The sequence below is a fragment of the Marmota marmota genome, unplaced genomic scaffold, assembly GCF_001458135.2.
Source record: "Marmota marmota marmota unplaced genomic scaffold, marMar, whole genome shotgun sequence".
NCBI lineage: Eukaryota > Metazoa > Chordata > Mammalia > Rodentia > Sciuridae > Marmota > Marmota marmota.
Window position 1 is genome coordinate 7,811,979 of NW_026000016.1, and position 13,794 is coordinate 7,825,772.

The window sequence follows — 13,794 nt, forward strand, 5'->3', positions numbered from 1 at the left end:
AACAGGGATGAGAGGTGGGAGGGAAAGGGAGAGAGAAGGGGAAATTGCATGGAAATGGAAGGAGACCCTCAGGGTTATACAAAAGTACATACAAGAGGAAGTGAGGGGAAAGGGAAAAATAATACAACGGGGAGAAATGAATGACAGTAGAGGGGGTAGAGAGAGAAGAGGGGAGGGGAGGGGAGGGGAGGGGGGATAATAGAGGATAGGAAAGGCAGCAGAACACAACAGACACTAGTATGGCAATATGTAAATCAATGGATGTGTAACTGATGTAATTCTGCAATCTGTATATGGGGTAAAAATGGGAGTTCATAACCCACTTGAATCAAAGTGTGAAATATGATATATCAAGAAATTTGTAATGTTTTGAACAACCAACAATAAAAAATTAAAAAAAAAGAAAGAAAGAAAAAGAAACATCGAAGGCTTAAATACAAAAAAAAAAAAAAAGAAATTTTTCTTTTAATGGATTTTCTTTCAAGGTACTATGTTGGAAATTTGTTCAAAGAACATTCAGATGTCCACAAAACTAGAAAAATAATATTTTAAGCACACAAATTCCAGCAACTGAATAGTTTATATTATTACGACATGGTGGAGTTTGTACCTAACACACTGGTTATGGATAGTCAATAGACAGTGAAGTCACCAGGCCTGGCTTCAGGACAGCAACCCCCTGTTGAGATCCCCACCACAACCAAGCTATGAGGCATATGAGGGTTGAAAGCAATGAGACTTTCTAAGCCTACAAAACAGGGGTCTGAACAGCAGATCTGCCTTCCCATGGCCTTGCTTGGAGGACAGAACGAATGAGGTATATGGTTCTGCTTTGCATCTCATTGCCATTTGAACAGTTCTTGGTAGTATTAATTCTGGGCTTCTCATGTGTATTCTGCATCTCATACATTATATGACAAGTTCCTAGTTGATTCTAATTCTTATTTTTAAAGTTTCATTGTCATGAATCATTTTATAGTTTGGCTAGAGACCAATCTTTATATGTTAATAATGTTATAATTTTTTTTAAAAAAAAAGCAATAATATTGCTTTTCATGACACTTTTAGATTAGTTTTGATCATTTCATTGGATCTGCAATAAGCAAAGTCACTTGTTAGAACTGCATGCTCAGATTTTCTTTAAACTATCTGTTTGGGTTTGGATACAGGGTATCCCCCAAAAACCTCTATGCTAATGCAAGAGGCAAAAATGATTAGATTGTGAGAAGTGTAACCTAATCAGTCCATCCAATCAACCCATTAATAGACTAACTGGGTGGTAACTGTCAGCAGGTAAGGCGTGGCCTGGAAGGCTTCATCTCCCCTACAGTCCCTTTACTTCTCTCTTTCTCTGCTTCTTGGCCAGGAACTGAGCAACTTTCTCTGCCATGCCCTTCTGCCATGATGTTCTGCCTCTTCTCAGGCTCAGAGCCAAGCAGTCAGCGGACCATGAGCTGAACCTCTGAAACCATGAGCCCCAAACAAATTTTTCCTCTTCTAAGTTATTCTGGTCAGGTATTTTGGTCACAAGCAATGAAAAATTAACTGACACACACAATCCATGTAAGCCTCTCTCTGCTGCTTTTTTGTTCAATTAATGCACACAATTATTCTAAATTAGTAGCTCTACTCAACAATTTGTTAGCTTCTATTTTCTTGTTGCTTAATGAGACTAATTTAATCAATGCCATCCCTGTGAACTGTGTAACTGCATGCAGTTCATTTTTGTGCACCATAGTATACTCTATTTTCATTTTGCTGCCCAATCCTCCTGTCAAGCAACCTTATGCCTCAGGGCCCCAGCCAGACACCAGAGAATAAATGCATTGCATGGGTGGAAAAATTTATTTTTCTTTTTTTTTTTGGGGGGGGTGCGCAGGGGTAACTGGGAATTGAACCCAGAGGCTGGCTATGTTAGCTAAGCACACACAGTACCACTGAACAACACCCCAGTCCCTCTGGTAGAGGGACTTGATGCTAACATTCTGTGCAAATGAATGACACAAAAGACACCGGATGGTAAAGGAATCCATCCTGTGGCCGAAGGAGGAACTACCTAGAAATACTCCAGGCTCCTGTCACTCCCTAAATACTATGGTTAAAACAACCAGTGGTAGGTGTTTTTTAACTGTTCCTCACACTCCGTGAGCCCCAGCATCTCCAGAACACCTTTAGAAGGCTAGGAGGGCAAGAGGCAGAACGAGAGCTGTTTGAAGGAGGAAACAGGCAGTGCAGTCATTTAATCAGCAGGCTGTGTGAAACAATGTCATATCTGCCATAGCACCAGTTTGTGGTTTTCAGAAAGGACAAGTGGGTGTGGGCTGAACATGTGGCATAATCGCCCAGAAAGAACTGAAATTGCCCAGCAGGCACATAACCACACGCCCTGATTATAATCTGTTGCCAGGCTGCTCCCTACAAATATGAGCCTGCATCTACAAGCCCATCTAAAAATAAAGAAGGATTTAATGCATCACTTTATCAGGGCCTCTTGGATGGCAGCAGGGCAACTGGAAGAGCAATGGCAAGGAGGAAACATTACAGCTCCTGTCCTAGCACTGTCATTAACAAGAGCAAGTTTTTTGAGAGCTCTGGGACTTGGAATCTTTGTAAAATAGGAATCACAAAACCAGCTCAATTTTCCTTGCAAAGTGATGAACTGAAGATGAAGAAAACTTATCAACAAGTATGTTATTGGACTCCCAGTGTTCCCAGAAGTGAGGGGGACTTGAGAAGGGATGAGATATAGTATTTGACTGAAATATTTTACCATAGATTTTGGGTGAAATGAAACCAAAGCCTGTGTAGTAAGTCAACTATCTGACAGTATTTACACAAGCACTCACAAATAGAATATAACATAACATTTCTGTAAAATTTCACAGGCATGAAAGGATGATATGGAGGAACCAGATCCTGAAAGATGAAGAGGGCTTGGCTGCAAAAGAAGGGAAGGACAGGAGTTTGTCAATAAAGACTGGAAGGCAGCAATTTGCAGGGCTTTTTAATTGCAAAGGAATGACTGGCAAAAAGTTCGAGAAAAGCAGGGAAGTAAATTGTATAGATAAGATGAGCCTGGATTAAAATAACAGTGAAACCAGATGGACAAGGTATCTGGAAAGGAAAAGAAATAAGGTTCCAGAGTTTTTTTTCCAAACAACAGTGACTTAGCATTTAAGGAAGATCGGCCTGAGAATGGTACATAATCTGGCCAGAGCTGAGAAGACTGAAAGACGTGTGGAAAAGCAGCTATGATCCATTCTTAGTAGAGGTAATAGAGAAAAGCAGAGACAGCAGACAGAGTCTAAAGGAAAAAACTGGGGTCGGGCTTTAGCTCAGCAGTAGAGTCGGCATATGCAAGGTGCCCTAGACCCCTGATACTGCAAAATAAGTGAATAAACAAAAAAAAAAGTGAAAAGACTAGACAATCAACTGCATATGGAGGACAAAGATATGTTAAATGTTCATTCAAATACGAGTCTGGGTGACTACAAGAACATCTGCTCTGTTTGAAAAAAGAATGCATTGATGATTTTTTGTTTCTTTGATTTACTGGGGGTTCATTTTAAGCTCTCTCTCCACAGAGTATTCTCAGCTAACTGATATATGTTAATCATGATACATATCTTAACGATGACACAGCTATTCATTGCAAGTGTTTGTTAGTGTGCTTTCTTGATTCTTCCCGTCTTGATTTAACGTCAATTTCTACACTCTAGCTTTGCAATAAAATGTTTAGCATTATGTCTTATTATTTTTATCTGTGTATCCCTAAATCCAAAAGAGTAGAATAATTTATAGAATTTGTCTGTCCTTATTTGAATAGTACATTATTTTTCTGAATTTTAGCTGCCCAAGTCTGTGGCAAGATGTAATTCTAGATTATTACACTAGATGGCAGAAAACAACTACTTTCTCTTCATTCCATTCAGCATAATAAAGCCACTGTACGGAAAAATTAAGCAATGTGGCTCATACATTTGTTTTCTCTTATCTCATGAAAAGAAATACAAACTTTCATACCAAACATGTGAATCCCAATGAGAAAAGTAGAGGAAGAAAAGTAATTGTGAGTGGTATTTCCTTTTGATTTAGTGGCGTTTGTTTGTTTTGTTTCGTTTTGTTAGTTTTTTGTTTGACTTTATGTTTAATGAGTTGCCTAAATAAAAAATGGTGACAGAAAATGAAAGTGGTTGTGATGTTGCTATGAAATGAGACTCTATTAATTAACTAATTTATTTATTTTTGCAGGTCAGAGTTAAGGTGAGTTTGGGTGGGAAGGTCAGAGAAATGGGAATATACAGGTGGAAGTTATGATCAGAATCAATGGCAATAAAACTGTTCCCAAAATCAGCCTCTGCCAGCCTTTCAGAAATGCCCTGGCACCCAGGTGGTGCTGAGAAACATTACTAACCACAGCTTTCAGGCGGCCTCTAGTTTATTCTGCTTCTGGATGGAATTGTACTTAAATCAACTGAGTAGAAAGAAGCGGACCTTAGACTTCAAACCTGATTTTAATATTTAATTGCTTTGAAAAGTGGAATCATGTTTGTTTTAATCACATCCTTTCAGTGTCTATTTTGTTGAACACACTCCACAGTGAGCACCCTTGTATTAACAAAATGACTGTCACACCTACCCTAGAGGAACTTAAGCCCTCTGGAAGCTTGTGAGACTTCTGCAGATTTCAAAAAATTCTACCAATATTCAATTCCCTCCTACCTGTTATATAACTGTATCTAGAAAGCAAAATATTTATTCAAGTATGAATTTGGGGTGAGAGCTCTATACTTCCCTCGGTAAAATCTCTATTATCTGTAGATGACTACTTTGAAGAAATTGGGGCTTTTTTTCCCCATCAAAAAAAAAAAAATACACACACACATACACACACACAGTTTTTTAATAAGATTATACTCAAGAGTTCTTATTTCTACATAATTTCTTGAGTCTCTGGTAGTTCTGAATAATTGGGACATTTTAATGATCAACCTCACTAGGAAAAAAGTATCACTTATCACACATCAGGACTCGTGTATTTGCTCTTCCCCTCCCTTGAACTTCCTCTTTACTATTATGTGAAAGCAGAAGGTATCTAGCCCTAATAAAGAAACGCTAAAATGCAGCCTAGAGCAATAACACTTTGCCCCTAGTGCTATGTTTGCATCCATGCTGGTGTGCTGCCTAATGGGTGACTTAGGTGTAACCCTGAAGTCCTTAATGTAAGCCTCACTTTCCCCCTCGGTGGAACAGTGAGATGGCTGCCTTAGGCACTTATAGAAGTCTGCTGGGTATCTCAGGAAACAATTAACAGGGCTCCAATGAAGGGACAGCACTATACCACAGGAGAACATTATGGGTGCTAGCAAGAACACTACTGGAGGCAGACACCAGGCTGGCTTCCTAGAGGTGTGGTCTGCTCTTCTCCTGAGCTCCTGCATCCTGTCACCAGCCAGGACCACAGGAATGGGGCTGGCCTGAAAGCGCCATGAGCAGCTAGCAGAGCATAGATAGTGCTGGGAGGGCTCGGAGCCACTCTGCGCTTCATGCCAAAGGGTGATGATTTAAATTGCTCTATGAATATGTATCTACTTCAGTAATTAACTTTTGCTATTACTAGCAGAGAAACTGCTGTGGCCAACCATCTTAACAAAGCTGTAGTTATTGTGATTTAACTTTCCAGTTTTCCTGGGGAAGCAAGCATCTTATGCCTGTGTGAGCATTATTACCATATATAGAGAGAAAACTGCCCGGTTTTAAAAAAAAAAAAAAAAAAAAAAAAAAAACAATAGAAGCCTGAGTCAGTTGCTTTAGGTAGGAGTGACTATAGCCAGAGTCAGATGTCAGAGTCAGGAGGAAATCTGCACTTGGCAGACATTATTACTAACTGCTCAGTCTGAGGTGATTCAAAAGACAGATCAGAAAAGGGAAATGTTGCAAATGCTAGCACACTCATGGAAATTTAACTGCCAGGAGAGGTTGTTAAACAGTTATTCAAATTCTGGAGAACAGATGAAAGACTTTTCTCGACTTTAAAAATAAAAAAATAAATTTTACTTTTTTTCTAGATTTGCTTATTTTTTTAAGAAAAAAAATTTAAATAAAAATCCAGTTTATGATCTAAGATGAAAATCTGTGACCTTGAAACATTGTGAAGGTTAAAAAATAATGCAAATACAGGTCAAAGACATAAAACAAATTTGCTGACAACTCAAAATGATTGTTATGTAAGTGTAGGGTAATTGCTTTGATATTTGTGACATCATAGTTACTGGCAGACCCCCAAAATAGAACTACTACCAATATTGACCATTCTGATTTTAAGAGGAGGGAAAGGATTTTTGAATGAATGTTTGGAAAAGAGTTGAAAGCATTTCCATCTATTCCTGATCCTTCCATTTTGCTAGCTTGGGCATAGCTCACACTACCTCACCTTTTCACTCATAAAATGCTCATAGCATCTGTCTACATTGTTTTTAGTGCTTTATTAACATTTTCTCCAATTATGCCCTTAAAACTTTTAAAGCCTCCTGGAAGAAATATATTCTTATTTTAAAAATATTTCTATCATGGTCTATTATCATTTGATGATGACTATATAATTCTATATTTAATAAATTACTATCAGATGATAATTAAAAATAAGTCTGCAACATGGGGAATTTAAACATTACAAAATAACCAGAATGAGGCCAGGGGTTTACTTAGAGTCTATAAAAATGGGGAAAAGGAGTATCTATCCTATACAAATTAACTAAGAAAATACTTCTATGACTTTGCTAACACTAAATCAGAAAATGATGTAAGAGGAATTTCAGTTGTCTCTCAATGGTAGAGCATTTGCCTAGCATGCATAAGGCCCTGGGTTCCACCCTAGTGCTTCCAAAAAGGAAAAAAAAGGTAAACCAAAGAATTGAGGGCTGGGGTTGTGACTCAGTGGTAGAGCACTCATCTAGCATGTGCGATGACCTGGGTTCAATCCTCAGCATCACATAAAAATAAATAAAATAAAGGTATTATGTCCAACTACAACTAAAAAATAAGTATTTTTTAAAAGCCAAAGAATTATATAGTGAGCCTTTCTGTATACATAAAAAATAAAGTATTTTTACCACTAAATAGACTTATCTTTTTTTTAACAAAAGTTAAGACTTTCATTGTGGAAAATTCAAACAAAACAAGAATGCAGAAAAGAAATATGTGAATACCTCCTCATATTTCTGTACTCTCCAAAGACCAGAAAGATAATATCTTGCATGACCTGTTTCATTGCAATGTAGATAATATCCTGCAATGTACTTAATGGATTTTACTTAACCATACAGATTAATATTCACAGATTTCATTCTTGTATTGGCTGCAACCACTGACTGAATATACCACAATTTATTTAACCCATCTTCTCTTAATTAAATCTTGAGATTTCCCCCAGTGGTGTTTCCTTCTTTTAAAAAAAAGCACTGCAGTGGACATTACTAAGACTTTAAATATACATGAGCAAGTACTCCTCCCATGGTAAATTAGATCAGAGGAATGTCTGGGTCAAAGCTGACACCAGGGTTTATGAGTGTCCATTTCCTCTTGTTTTTTGTTTGTGATGCTGGAGCTATTCTTGTTAAGATGTTTCAAGTTTTAATAGTTTCGAGTTAAAAAGGAGGCTAACAGGGAAAGAAAAGGAGACTGTAACTTTAAATCTAAGAAGCGCCTTGAACACCCTCACCTTTGCCCCCCAAACCAGTTTTCCTCCAGACATGAATTCTTAAAAAGCCTATGAGTCCTGTAAGTCTAGGTAATTAATGCCTACATGCAATGCTGGTTTACACAACATATTTTCCTTCAGATTAAATAAAGCCAAGGAAAAATACTGTTAGGACTTATGATGTGGTCATCTTCCAAATATTGACTTTTAGCTAGATGACATCAATCTAGAGATCCTGAAAGAATCAGACCACCATGACGCACCCAAGTGTTCTATGATGAAGAGAATTGAGATCACCAGGCTGATGTTACCCCAAAGTACATTCCTGACCACTATTTACAAAGTTCCCTTTAAAAGAAGATCCCAACATGGGGGTAGGAAAGACGGTGGAATGAGATGGACACCATTATTCTAAGTACATGTATGAAGACACGAATGGTGTGACTCTACTTGGTGTACAACCAGAGATATAAAAAATTGTGCTCTATATGTGTAATATGAATTATAATGCATTCTGCTATTGTAGATAACAAATAAAAATAAAATAAAATACCCAAACTTTTTTGGGGAAAAAAAGAAGTGCCCAACCTGTGTGATACATGCCTATAATCTCAGCAGCTTGGGAAGCTGAGGCAGGAGGATCACAAGTTCAAAGCCAGGTTCAGCCACTTGGTAAGGACCTAAACAACTTAGCAAGACTCTTTCTCAAAATAGAAAAAATAAAAAGGCTAAGGATGTGACTCAGTGGTTAGGCTCCCCTGAAGGAGAAGAGCCCAAGACCTCAAAAGTGAGTCTCATACCCAAGTGCTCACACTCCTTCATTTGACTGTGTGTCCTGTCTATTGTTTGCTTTCCTCAATAAATCTCCCTGCTTTCCTAAATAAATCCTGCTTGAGCCTGTTTTTTCTTTTATTACTTCATTTTAATTATACACAATAGTTGGTATCACTTTGACAAAATCGTACATCTATGGAATTTGATTTACCCACTTATTCCCTGATGCTCCCCTACCCTTTCCTCTCCCTCCTCCCTCCACTAGTTCTCATTCCTCTACCCTACCATGCTTTCTTATGCTTGTTTATCTATTTATTTTTGATTGGTGTTTTATAGATATGCACATAGGTAGAATTCACCATGCATACATTTATACACATAGGCAAAATACACCATACATTTATACATACACATAGTATAATTTTGTTAAATTCATTTCACATTTCTTCCCTTTTCCTCTTTCTCCTCCCTCCCTCTTTATCTCCTTCTTGTACTCCACTAATCTTCCCTCTATCTTTATAATGTCAAATTCCTGTCCTTTTTTTCCCCCTGCTCTAGCTTCCACATATGAGAGAAAACATTCAACCCTTGATTTTCTGAGTCTGGCTTACTTCACTTAGGATGGTGTGCTAGAGTCTGTAAACAAGTCAAAATAACACCTGGCATTTTGCCAGGGGGATGTTAGAGTTCATAAACAAGTCTGGATGGTGCCTGGCAAAATGCCAGAGGGAGTGGTTTGAGAAGTAACAAAAGCAAGCCATTAAGTGTGGAGATTTCTTATTGGTTGACTTATGTATCTAGTTTATGCTAATTAGATAAGCTGTGTGGAATGTATAAATACTGCTCCTGTCCTGCAATAAACGGCTTCCACTCCTGCTGTATCAAGTACACAAGTTATTCGTCACCCCCCCGGTTATTTTGCTGCAGCCGGACTGCGGCAATGGTGTTTTCCAGTTCAATCCACTTAATAGCAAATGCGCCACAATTTCATTCTTCTTTATGGCTGAGTAAAATTCCATTATGTATATAGATTTTCTCAGTTCATCTATTGACGGCATCTGGGCTGGTTCCATAATTTACCTATTGTGAATTGTGCTGGTATAAACATTGATGTAGCTATGTTGCTATAGCATGCTGATTTTAATTCTTTTGGATAAATACCAAGGAGTGAGATAGCCAGGTCACATGGTGGTTTCATTCCTAGTTTTTTGGGAAATCTCCATACTGCTTTCCAGAATGGTTGTACCAACTTGCAGTCCCACCAACAAAGTATGAGTGTACCTTTTCCCTCATATCCTTGCTGGCATTTATTATTATTGTATTCTTGATAATTGCCATTCTGCTAGAGTGAGATGAAATCTTAGTGTAATTCTGATTTGCATTTCCCTGATTCTAAAGATGTTGACTTTTGTTTTTTTTTCATTATTTTTGTTGGCCACGCTTCCTGAAATTATTTTCTGTGACGGAAATCAAGAACTTGCCAATGCTTTGTTGAGGTCCCCTTCTCCCTTCCTTCCTCAGACCCCTATCTGGTGATGTTTTGACCATTGTGCTGCATGGTCAGAGACTCCTCCACAAATGTGTCATCTGATCCAGCCAATCTGTTCTCTGTCCCATTGAGTTTCCACAACCAGCAAGTTGTCCACTTTAACATTAATGAAGTGATAGTAAGAGGGAAGGTCTTTAAAGGTGAATAGGACATAAAAACTCCATCCTTTTGAGTGGGATTAAGGATGTGGTAACAGGGGCTTCATGTACCATTTTGCTCCCCTGCTCTTCACCTACTGTGTGAGAACACGGCATTCTCCTCCTCTTGAGGGGGCATCAACAAGGGACCATGTTGGAAGAAAAAGCAGCCCTCACCAGACAACTGAACAGGGCACCATCTTGATCTTAGATTTCCTAGTCTCCAGAACTCTGAAAAAATAAATGTTTGTTCCTTATAAGCTATTCAATCTGTAGTATTTTGTTATAGCAGCACAAATAGACTAAGGCAAATGCTAAGTCAGTTTGCCTACAAAATGGAGGAAAAAGAAAAGATGAAGGAGAGGGACTCAATCATGAGTTCATCCCTTTTATCCTCCACTGCTTCAGTGGGCATATGCTGCTTCTCTAGATGGAAGGCCTTGGTCAGAGGTAGGCTGGCTTAAGAGGAAAGTGAAAAATTTCTCCTCTCTTCCCATTGTTTCATTCCTCCCTTGATTCATCTTTCATTAGACCAGTTTTTGCACATTTTTTCTTTTCATTGATGGGGCAGCTGTTCATATTATTTTAATTCTACTAATGGTTTTTGTTGTATCTTAACATGTGAGCCTGCATTTACCTAACAGAACCTAATATCAAATTCTATTCTCTCCACTCCCACCACCCCATTCCAACAGGAACCATTTGCAATTTCTATTCCTCCCTCTTTTCTTTGCTCAGCTTTTAGTGAACAATCTGTCAAATTTTCCAGATGCTTTAATAATTGTTTCCTTACAACATGCCTCTTCTTCTTCAAGATTATTTTAAATTGCATCACAATTAAAATTAAATTGCATTTCATTTTTTTAATTTATTTAGATTTGACTAAAGTTTATAGAATTTTTACTACTTATTACTCTTTCTTATATACTAAGTGGTTTTTCTTTTCTTTTCTTGATACTCTTTCTCATATATTAAGAAGTTTTTTTTCTTTTCTTGTGATCTTTACTCTGATTCCTTTTATTGAACTAGAGTATTTTCATAATTATCCAGAATGTGTACAAGGTTGGCATGCATTTATAATCTCTGAAGAGCTATGACTCTGTTATTTTCCTTGTTAACTTATTTCTAGAGAAAAATATTAGACACTTTACATTTCTTGACATTAGAAATGGGCCTTTGAAAAATAATGCCATCATAAAACTGGTGAACTTTTCCAGCCTGAAGACATAATATTTTCTTCAGCTCTGAGATATTGTCTTCTAATATTTTGTTGATTGTTTATTCTCCATTGCATCCTTTTCTTGCAGTGGAAACCATGGTCATTTTTCAACTACACTTCCAAATCTATTCTGCAAAATACTTTTTTTTCACATCATCTCTCTGTCTCTCTCATGTACATGCTGTGTCAATATCATCTAGTGTTTGGAATTATCTATTATAATATTCACTTTTATTTAGATTTTAATTTTGGCAATTATAGTTTAAATGTTATTTTCCAAAAAAAAAATTATTTCATGTTTCCTGAGTTTTTTTTTTTCTTTTCCTTGATACAATGTCCTCTTAAATTTCACTGTGAATATGAATTAGGTTTGCCCCTGGCTTTTGCTTCAAAGAGGCACATTTGTACTGAATGGTCAGCTTTGGGTCCTCCTTTTTGTTTTTTTATTTTTTGTCTTTTGTGGTACTGGGGATTGAACTCAGGGGCTCTTGACCACCGAGACACATCCCCAGCCCTATTTTGTATTTTTATTTAGAGACAGGGTCTCACTGAGTTGCTTAGCACCTGTTTTGCTGAGGCTGGCTTTGAACCCTCAATCCTCCTGCCTCAGCCTCCCGACCCACTGGAATTACAGTAGTGCACCATCACGGCAGTCCTCCTTTTTGAACTGATAGTTCTACCTGTGTAGCTAATGATTTGTTGTTATTGTCTAGCTTATTTGGTGTTATTTGCTGGAGTGAGTCTGTTTAGTTCTTACAAAGCTCTGGCTCTGGGATTTCCCCAGAACAATTGGTCTGACAGTTGACAATTAGGAGTGTCGAACCTTTTCTCAGATAGGCTGCTTGTGAGGGAACAAAGCAGGTAGAGGCAATTCCCTTCCAGGTATGTATATCTGAGGATTACAAAATGATGTTATAGGAAATATATAGACGGTAAAACACTTACTAAAATGAAACACATCTATCATCTCACATAGTTCCTTATTTTATGTGATAGGAGCAGCTGAAAACTATTTGGCAACTGTGCTAGTCAGCTTTTCATCACTGTGATCAAAATATATAACAAGAACAACTTAGAGGAGGAGAAATTTATTTGGGGATCAATGGTTTTAGGTCTATCAACTACATTGCTTTGGGCCTGGGATAAGGTAGGGCATTGTGTCAGAAGGGCATGGCTGAAGAAAGCTACTCAGTTCATGGCAGCCAGGAAACAGGAGGGGGGCAGTGCTAAGAGCCAGGGACAAGATATAATCCCCATGGTCATACCCCCAGTGACCTATTTCCTCCAGGCATGCCCCACCTGCCTAGAGTTACAACCCAAGAGTCCATTAAAATTATTAATGAACACATACATGGATGAGGTTACATCTTTCATAGCCTAATAATTTTACCCCTGGCATTCCTGCATTTCTTAACACATGAGCTTTTGGGAGGGGACATCTCATATCCAAACAGTAACAGCAATTATCCCTAATACAATACAATGTTATTAACTTTAGCCCTCATGTTGGATATAAGGTCTCTAAACTTGTTCATACATATCAGCTGTTTTGCATCCTTTAATCAACCTCAACCTCTTCTAATTTCTCCCACCTGTCTGTCATATCTACTGTTTCATTCTTCATTTCTGTAGATTTGCAGATTTGAATCCTTTTTTTTTTTTAATTTCACATATAAGGAAGATCGTGTGATATTTTTGTTCTGTGTCTGGCTTATTTCACTTAGCATAAAGTCCTCTAGGTCCACCCTATGGCCAATGGCAGGTTGTGGTAAATTCCTCCCTTTTAAAAATTGAATAACATTCTCCTCTCTCTCTCTCTCTCTCTCTCTCTCTCTCTCTCTCTGTGCATGTTTGTTTGTGTGTGTGTGTGTGTGTGCATACACACACATATTACTTTCTTTATCCATTAATCTATCAATGGAAAGTTAGGCTGTTTCCCCATCTTAGCTTTTTTGATAAATACAGCCATGAACATGGGAGTGCAGATCTTGATGAGGTGATGATTTCCCTCCCTTAGGAATCTACCCAGATGAGGAATTTCTGGATCATGCTACAGCGCTATTTTTTATTTCTTTAGGAGCCTCTACACTGTTTTCCATAATGGCTGTATGGATGTGCATTCCTACTGAGGGTGTATTATGGTTTCCTCTTCTCTACATCTTTGCCAGCACTTGTTATCTTTGCGTTTTTGATAACAGCCATTTTTACAGGTATGAGGTGATATAGCTCATTATGACTTTAATTTGTATTTCCATGATTATTCAGGATATTAAGAACCTTTTCATATACTTCTTGGCCATTTTATATATCCTTTGGAGAAATGTCTGTTCAAGTTCCGTGCCCATTTTTCAATCAGTTATTTATTATAGTTATTTATTTATTGCTACTGAGTTCTAAGAGTTCTTTATAAATTTTG

General features: G+C 37.7%; 1 long non-coding RNA gene across 1 annotated transcript; it reads left to right on the top strand.

Moving 5' to 3' along the window:
* Positions 1 to 637: 637 nt before the first annotated feature.
* Positions 638 to 3,962, top strand: LOC125618439. The gene is made up of 2 exons (XR_007349702.1): positions 638 to 817; positions 2,886 to 3,962. It is a non-coding gene; the product is annotated as an uncharacterized LOC125618439 (long non-coding RNA).
* Positions 3,963 to 13,794: the final 9,832 nt, after the last annotated feature.